This window comes from Artibeus jamaicensis, unplaced genomic scaffold (genome assembly GCF_021234435.1).
Source record: "Artibeus jamaicensis isolate MK-2021 breed Jamaican fruit bat unplaced genomic scaffold, CSHL_Jam_final scaffold_614, whole genome shotgun sequence".
NCBI classification, from domain to species: domain Eukaryota; kingdom Metazoa; phylum Chordata; class Mammalia; order Chiroptera; family Phyllostomidae; genus Artibeus; species Artibeus jamaicensis.
In genome coordinates, this window is record NW_026522050.1 from 6,736,344 (window position 1) to 6,744,128 (window position 7,785).

At 37.4% G+C, this 7,785-nt stretch overlaps 1 pseudogene; it reads left to right on the forward strand.

Moving 5' to 3' along the window:
• Window positions 1–1,936: 1,936 nt before the first annotated feature.
• LOC119040859 (olfactory receptor 5G3-like) lies at window positions 1,937–2,974 on the forward strand (annotated as a pseudogene).
• The last annotated feature ends 4,811 nt before the right edge of the window (window positions 2,975–7,785 follow it).

Sequence of the window (7,785 nt, forward strand, 5' to 3'; positions counted from 1 at the left end):
ATACAAAATTAATAAAGCAGATTTGCTTTGCTCAAGTCGTTATATGTTGGCAAATCATGTGATATACTTGACAAATGCGGTTTCAAAGGGATGTTATGATGCTATGGAATCATGATGAGGGAGAAACTAATAGTGACCTGAGGTTCAAGAAAAACTTAGTAAAAGAGAGAAGGGGCAAGGAGTTAACTTTTTTGGGGAGCACTTACTATGTAACAGGTATGTGTTATATTTTATTTAGTCCACTCTTTCAAAGAGCTCTGTGAGCTAAGCTTTCTTTATTCCTTTTAAGCATACACTAATAATACAAAGCTGCACACATAGAAAGATTCAGAGCCAGCGTTTAATTCTAGGTGCACTTGGTTCCAGCTTGTGCTGATTCTTCTCTACTGTGCTCTCACATACAGTGGCATTTGAGCTGAGATTCCTTTTTTCTTCATAGCCTTCCTGCTGTCTGTGATCTGTGTTTACACAGTATAGTGGGTTGAATAGTGTCCTCCAAATATTCATGTCTGCCGGACCTGCAGAATATGATCTTATATTCTGCAATTGTAATGAAGCTGAGTTGAAGTCATATTGCATTAAGGTGAGCCCTTAATCCAATGACTGGTGACCTTTTAGAAAGTGGAGAGGACATAGAGACACACTGAGAGGAAGGCCATGGGAAGACAGAGTCAGAAAATGCTGTTAATTTGTCACGAGCCAAGGATCACCACAAGGCCCCAGAACCTGGAGGAGAAGACAAGGGAAGATTCTCCCCTAGAGCCTTCAGACAGCGTGCGGCCCTGTTGACACCTTGATTTCACACTTCTGCATTCAGAACTGTGAAAGGATACATTTCTGTTGTTTTAAGCCACCAGGTTCGTGGTGACTTGGTGTGGCAGTCTCAGAGAACTCAGACACACCTATTCATTATGTATTTATGTGTGTGTTTATAGTCACCTCTGACTGGAAAGCAAGAGCCAGCTGTTTCACAAACACTTTACCTTGTGCACAGATGCAGCCGCAGTGTCTGGGCTTTGCCAGGGGTCCTCCGGGTAGTCAAAAGTGCTTGTTGAGTATTGTGGAAATGTACACTTAAAACTCACATAATCTTGTGTACCAATGTTACATCAGTAAATTTAATCACAGAGTAAATAAAAAAAGAAGGAAATGAGTGAACAAATACATGAGTTCAGATTGTTAATACTTTCTTTCCTTCTCTAGTAAGGTCTGTTTCCCTCTATGTATGTTATATACAATGCCAAATAGCAGATCAAGAGTTTTTATTAGCATGTTGTTACAATGAAGAAGTAACTGACAATAGGGTGAAGTAGAAAGATTTTCATTTCAGTAATGTGAGTTCCCAAGTTAAGCTGAATGCATGAAGGATTTGTGTATGTTTTTGTTTTTGTTTTTTTTTACAGTTTTCTTGAGATGTGGATTTAGAGATAATCATTTTTCTTCTATTAAACTGAATGGAATGGGAATTAATGTCATTGTCTAAAATCATGACATCAAAGAGCTGGAAGACAACATTAGGTCATCTGTAAACTTAAATAAATAAGTAATATCCATAGACACTAAATATAAATTGCCCAGGTCACATGGATAACTAGCAAAATAACCATACCTAGAACCCAAGAGTTTGAGTAATTCCATGAATGTTTATTGTACATGTCATGATTTTTTAAGAAGTTATTTATAGCATATTGTGATTTGATCAAGATGAGTAGCAAATGCAAGAGTGTTACACATATATCTCCATAACTTTTTACATGTTTGAACTGTTTGGTATAAGAAGAAAAGTAAAATTGAGCTGTAAAAGTAAATATTTATAATATCTGAAGAACATAGATAGTAATGATAGCTAATGGATTCAAAGGCTATATATATGGCTTTGTTAGTTACTGATGTATCAAAAATATTTTTTGCTCTCATTACAGATTGCCACCTGAAAATGAATTATAATAATCAAACAGCAGTGACTAAATTCCTGTTTGTGGGTTTAACAGATAATTTTTCATAGGAGATGATTCTCTCCTTGTTATTTCTCTTTGTGTATCTTGTTACATTGAGGATGGACTTGGAAATGGTGGCTCTTGTCTGGACAGATTCCTAACTCCACATCCCCATGAACTTTTTTCTCAGTCAATTGTCCCTTGTGGATGTCTGGTTCTCTTCTTCCATTGCTCCAAAGATGTTGTGTGACACCTTTCTGGAGACAGAAGTCATCTCCTTCATGGGTTTTGCTAACAGATGTAGTTTTTTTGGTCAGTTTGTAGTTTCTTCCTGGTGGCCATGGCACACAATTGGTGCACAGCCATCTGCAGCCTTCATTGTACACAGTCATCATGTCCCAGCGGGTCTGTGAGCAGCTGGTGGTGGGACCTCATGCCACAGGCATTCTAAATGCCATTACTCCAGAGACCTTCACTATTTGCTTACTCTTCTGTGGTCCAAATGTGGTCAACCACTTTTTCTGTGACATTCTGCCTATTCTTTCCCTGGCATGTGCCAACACCTGGAAAAATAGGTTGGCTCTTTTCATCATGGCTGGAGCTATTGTGGTGTGCAATGGCCTGGTCATCAATGTTTCCTGTGTTTTCCCCTGGTGGCCATCCTGAAGATCCAGACTGCTGATGGGAGGTGGAAAACTTTCCCCACTTGTTCTCACCTGGCTGCCATCTGCAATCTACATGGGACTCTTTTCTTTAGCTATGTTCTGCCTGACTCAGGACCCTCCATAGACATCAGTAAAGTGATTTCTCTATTTTATTCAGTGGTCATCCCCATGCTGAGCCCTCTTATTCACAGTCTGAGGAACAAGGAGGTGAACAATGCATTCAGGAGCAAGTTTGAAAGAAAAATGCAACAATGTGATTCAGTATTGTGTGGTAAATTGGAGAACAGAAAATTCCTCTCTGCCTGTTCCCAGGTCACTTGTGAACTGAAAGTACTGTTTATATTGTTTTTGCATCAGTCTTCTCCTTTGTGAAATGATGGAGAATACAAAAGGAGATGTTATTTATGCCAGGAGGAAACCCAAGAGAACTTTTATACATTCTTATATATGGGAAGGTATTTTATTCCAGAACAGAAATGCAAATGTTATATGTGAACGATCAACAGAGTTCATTAATAAAGGTTTCGTAGATCTTGTTAAAAGTTGAACAATAGAAAATGAAAGAACAATTGCAAAGCGCTTGTGACTCACAATGAGTTAATGTCCCAATAGGAAAGTCAATAGGAGAGTGTTGGAATATATATATATATATATATATATATATATATATATGAAGCACAGTAGAAAAATGAAACATAGCAGAAAGAGAAAGGAAGAAATGAATGGCTAATGGATCCAATGGGAAATACAAATGACCTAAATTAAATATACATAACTATATTAAATATATTATATATTAATTGCTTAACTTCCCAATTGATCAAGTAAATGAAATTAAATGACAAAACAATGCTTATTTTTTTCATCTATCTGATTGGCAAACATTAAAATGATTATGCACAAGGCTAGTAAGGTTACCATTTGAATATGAACAACAACTTTATACATAACTAATGGAGCTAGGTGTGAATAGCTACATTTCCAGAAAATAATTTGTAATTTGATGATTTCTATTCAAATGCACATAGTTCTTGACCCAGCTATCTTACATTTGGAAATCCATGTTATAGAAATATAAGTACCTGAAACAAATGTTGCAGCATCTTTTGTAGAGGAAATAAAAGAAAACTATCTGAATTTACATTATTAGGAGAAACATACATTTCTTTCTTTGAAATGTTGCATAGATAATTATAAAAAAGAATTAGTTAGATGTTCATTCTTTGGTTTAGGGCACACTTTCTGATATAATTATTGATAGTTGGAAAAGAATCAAGTCAAAGTTTAATCTGTAGAATTTATGTAGAAAGGTCAGCAGTTTCTTTCCTAGTTTTTGCCTTAAAATGACTTTGTTCTGTATTTCCACTATATGACATGTCTCAAACCACAAGTCACCTTTGAAGTTCATCATTTCCTACTCTAAGACCTGAAGTACTTTCTGTACTTTTAATTATTTCTTGAACATTTATGATGCAAAATCTATTGGAAGGGGGCTAGGGGGAGAACAGCAGGAAGCAAGTGATAATTATAAATTTCCTGAATTGCTCTCCTCTGATATATGCAAATATATTCAAGCCAACTGTCTTCCTCTAGCTTTCGTTATTGCTGTTCTGATAACCTAACATACTTTTCTTTAGAATTCTTTCCCTACCATATTTACATGGATAACTCTACTTGTTTTTCATATACTGCTTCAGTGTTGCTTCTACTCAGAAAATCACACTAATTTTTGAATCTAAATTAAAGCCCATCTAGTTATTTTTCTCTTATAGCATCATATTCTTTTCCTTTAGACTTTGCAAGTGTAATGCAATGTGCATTAGGACAGATTTTTGTTTTGTTTTTAATAGTGAGAAATGTTCCCAGCTGATTCTTCATGCTAGGCAGTGACAGAAATTCAATGGGAGGTGTTTTGTTTTTTTGTCTTTTTTGGTTTACCCTCTAAGTCTTTACGTGGTTCTCCTTATCTTATAAAGAAAGAGTTAGTTCCAATACCAGTCCGGACATTGTCTGTCAATTAAGGCTTCCACACACTGGGATCTCCTGATTGGTAACATTGGCTCCTGGAAGAAGGTCATCACTTTTCATGAGACATGGCTTCTGAGGAGAACTCATATGTAATCCTTTTTAAAATTTTTTTATTTTAATTTTTGTTCGAGTACAGTTTTTTGTCTTTTACTCTCATCCCAGCCCTCCCCACCTCCCTCCCATTTCCATGCCCCCTAGTTTTTGCCCATGTGTCCTTTATATCATATGCAATTCTTATCTTTGTAAGGTGTTGGTTTGTTTTGTCTCTGGCTCCTTTTAGAATTTTTTCTTTACCTTTGATTTTCTATAGTTTGAAAAATCTATGCTTAGGTATAGTTTTTGTTGGCATGTGTCCTGCTTGATGTTCTCTGAGCTTCCTGAATCTGTGGTTTGGTGTCTAGGATTAATTTGGGCAAATTCTCAGTAATTATTGTTTCAAATATTTTTTTTCCTTGCTTTCCCCTTCCTTCTTATACTTCCATGGTGCACATGTTAATACCATTCATAACTGTCCCACAGTCCTTATGTGGTAGGCAGTCAGATGAGCATGATCAGAGCAGGGGAACAAGCCAGGTATTGAATGTCACTAGGGCAGAAAGTCCTGGACACCTAGCAGCAGATGCCTAGTAACGGGCAGACCTGGGAGAGCAAGTATTGGAAATAAGTATTGATAATCAAGACCTGGCCCCTAAGTGACCCTTTCCTCCTCTAGTTTGCCTTTGATCATGAGGTTAAGATCTTACCCCTGACCTTTTCTCCCCTGGCATGTATCTAGTAATGCTGTAGACTCCCTCCCATCCTTAGAGAAGAACAAGGGGGCTGGAGAAAAGCCCCATCTGACTTGCATATAAGGACAGGAGGCAACGGTACAGGTCTGCTAGTTCAGCTGGAAGAAGAAGGCCACTGACACCCTCCAAGGTGTTAAAAGAAGCCCTAGCTCACACTCTGGGACAGCTCTTTAAGTCAGCCACTTGCAAATTTCTTTCAAGTGTACTTTTGCTTTGCTTGCTGGATAAACTTTCTTTTGAGAGTTTGAGTCTTGGCTCTGAATTCCTTTTTAGCCAGAATTCGAGTACCAAGGTCTACCTACATTTGCCACTTATGCTTACATATTCAGATATGCTGGTTTTTTTTAACACTTTGTTCTCTTCGCTTTTCACTTTTTGAAGTTTCTATTGATATCTCCTCAGGCATACTGATTTTTTTCTTAGCCATGTCTGGTCTACTAATAAGCCCATCAAAAGCATTTTCCATTTTTGTTAGTGGTTTTGATCTCTAGCATTTTAACTATAGTTGATTAAAATTTCTGCCTTGATCATTCCTACATCCCTACCACATCCACTTCTGACACTTGCTCTGTGTCTTCAAATTGCATTTTTTGCCTTTTTGTCTGCTCTGTACATTTTTTCTTGATAGATGGATATGATGTACTGGGTAAATGGAACAGCTGTAAAGCAGCATTTAGTGATGTGTGACAAGGCAGGGGTGAGAGGTGGAGGTGTTCTATAGACCCATGGTCAGGTCTCAGTCTTTTAGTGAAGCTCTGCCTCTGCATTGTGAACTTGACAAGTGTTTCTCAGTTTTTTTTTCTTTGCCATAAGCTGAGACAGGATGGCTAGAATAGGCTGAAATTAGGTATTTCTCTTCTCCCATGAGGAAGGCTAGAGGGGGCTGAAGTTGGCTATTTTCTCTCCCCAAAGTCAGTTAGACTCTGATAATACCGCACCCCCCCAGGTAAGTCTCTGGTTAACTAGTTTCTCCTGGGGGTGAGCATAGTTAAGTAAAGGGTGCTGTGGTGTATTTTAAAATGTTCCTTTTTCTTCTCCTGCTGGAAGCGTAAGCGGATTTTTCCCCAAATATTTTTACCACCAGGAAACTTATCTTTCCTTCACTTGGCTCTACCTTTTCTGTTAGCCATAACATTTAACACCTTCTAAGTTATAGTGCCCTCAAAATGATTTTTAAATGTATTGTTTATTATTTTTCCTCACTAAAATGTATGTACCACATAGGCATGTTCTTTTATAAAACTGATACATCTCAAGCTTGTGGAAAAATAAAAGATAGAAGTTTTTAACAAAGCATGAAGTCAGGGAATCAGTTGCAGACTTGGATAGGCTGGCTCCAAATAGAATTGTGTAGAATGACTTGCACTTGACCGAAGAGAAGGAAGTATATGTATGTATGCACATGAAGATAATGGGGTGAGAGAAATGTGTAAAAAAAACTGTCTTTCAAGTAAATAGGAATTACATTTTCATTGTGCTGCCTTTTATACTCTTGTGGGCCCTGTCTAGAATGCCCATTTATTTTATCTTTGATAACATCAGTGTCATTCTTCTTTTAGTTCCAATTTCTTTGGGGAAGTTTTAACCCAACTTCATTACTCTGCTAGTGCTGCCATAAAAAAAAAATACCGGGTGGCACAAAGAATAAGATGAATTCTTTTACAGTTCTGGAGTCCCACTCTTATGACTTCGTTTAACCTTAATTATCTCATGAAAGGTTCTCTCTCCAAGTACAGTCACATTAGGGGTCAGGGCTTCCGCATATGAATTTTGGGGAAACACAGTTTAGTTCACCACATCAATGAAAAACAATATTTGAAACTTCAAACCAGTAACACAGTGGTGTCTTTCCCCTTTATTAAACAATCTATGATCTTAAACCAATTGTTTCAAACCAAAAATGAGCTCTGCGTAAGACTCTCATAAGATAGGTTCTACAAAACTTGGGATTGTGGGTGTTGTGAAATTTTCTGGGGGTTTTGGCTTCTAATTATGCATAGATGAGAATGTATACAGAGTTTACTTGGTAAAGCCTTGCTTTTGGGCATAACTCAACATGACTGATTTAAAAGTTAAGAATATAGTGCATTTTTTTTTGAGCTAATTAATTTTTTTTATTGATTATGCTGTTACAGTTGTTCTATTCCCCCTTTATTCCCCTCCACCCTACCCCCATCCCCACCATCACCCCCCCTTTAGTTTATGACCATGTGTCTCAAGTCCTTTAGATTCTATATTTCCCATGCTATTCTTGCCCCCCATCTATTTTCTATCTACTGTCTATGCTACTTATTTTCTGTACCTTCTCCCCCCCTTCTCCTCCTCCCACTCCCCTGTTGCTAACCCTCCTTGAGATCTTCATTTCTA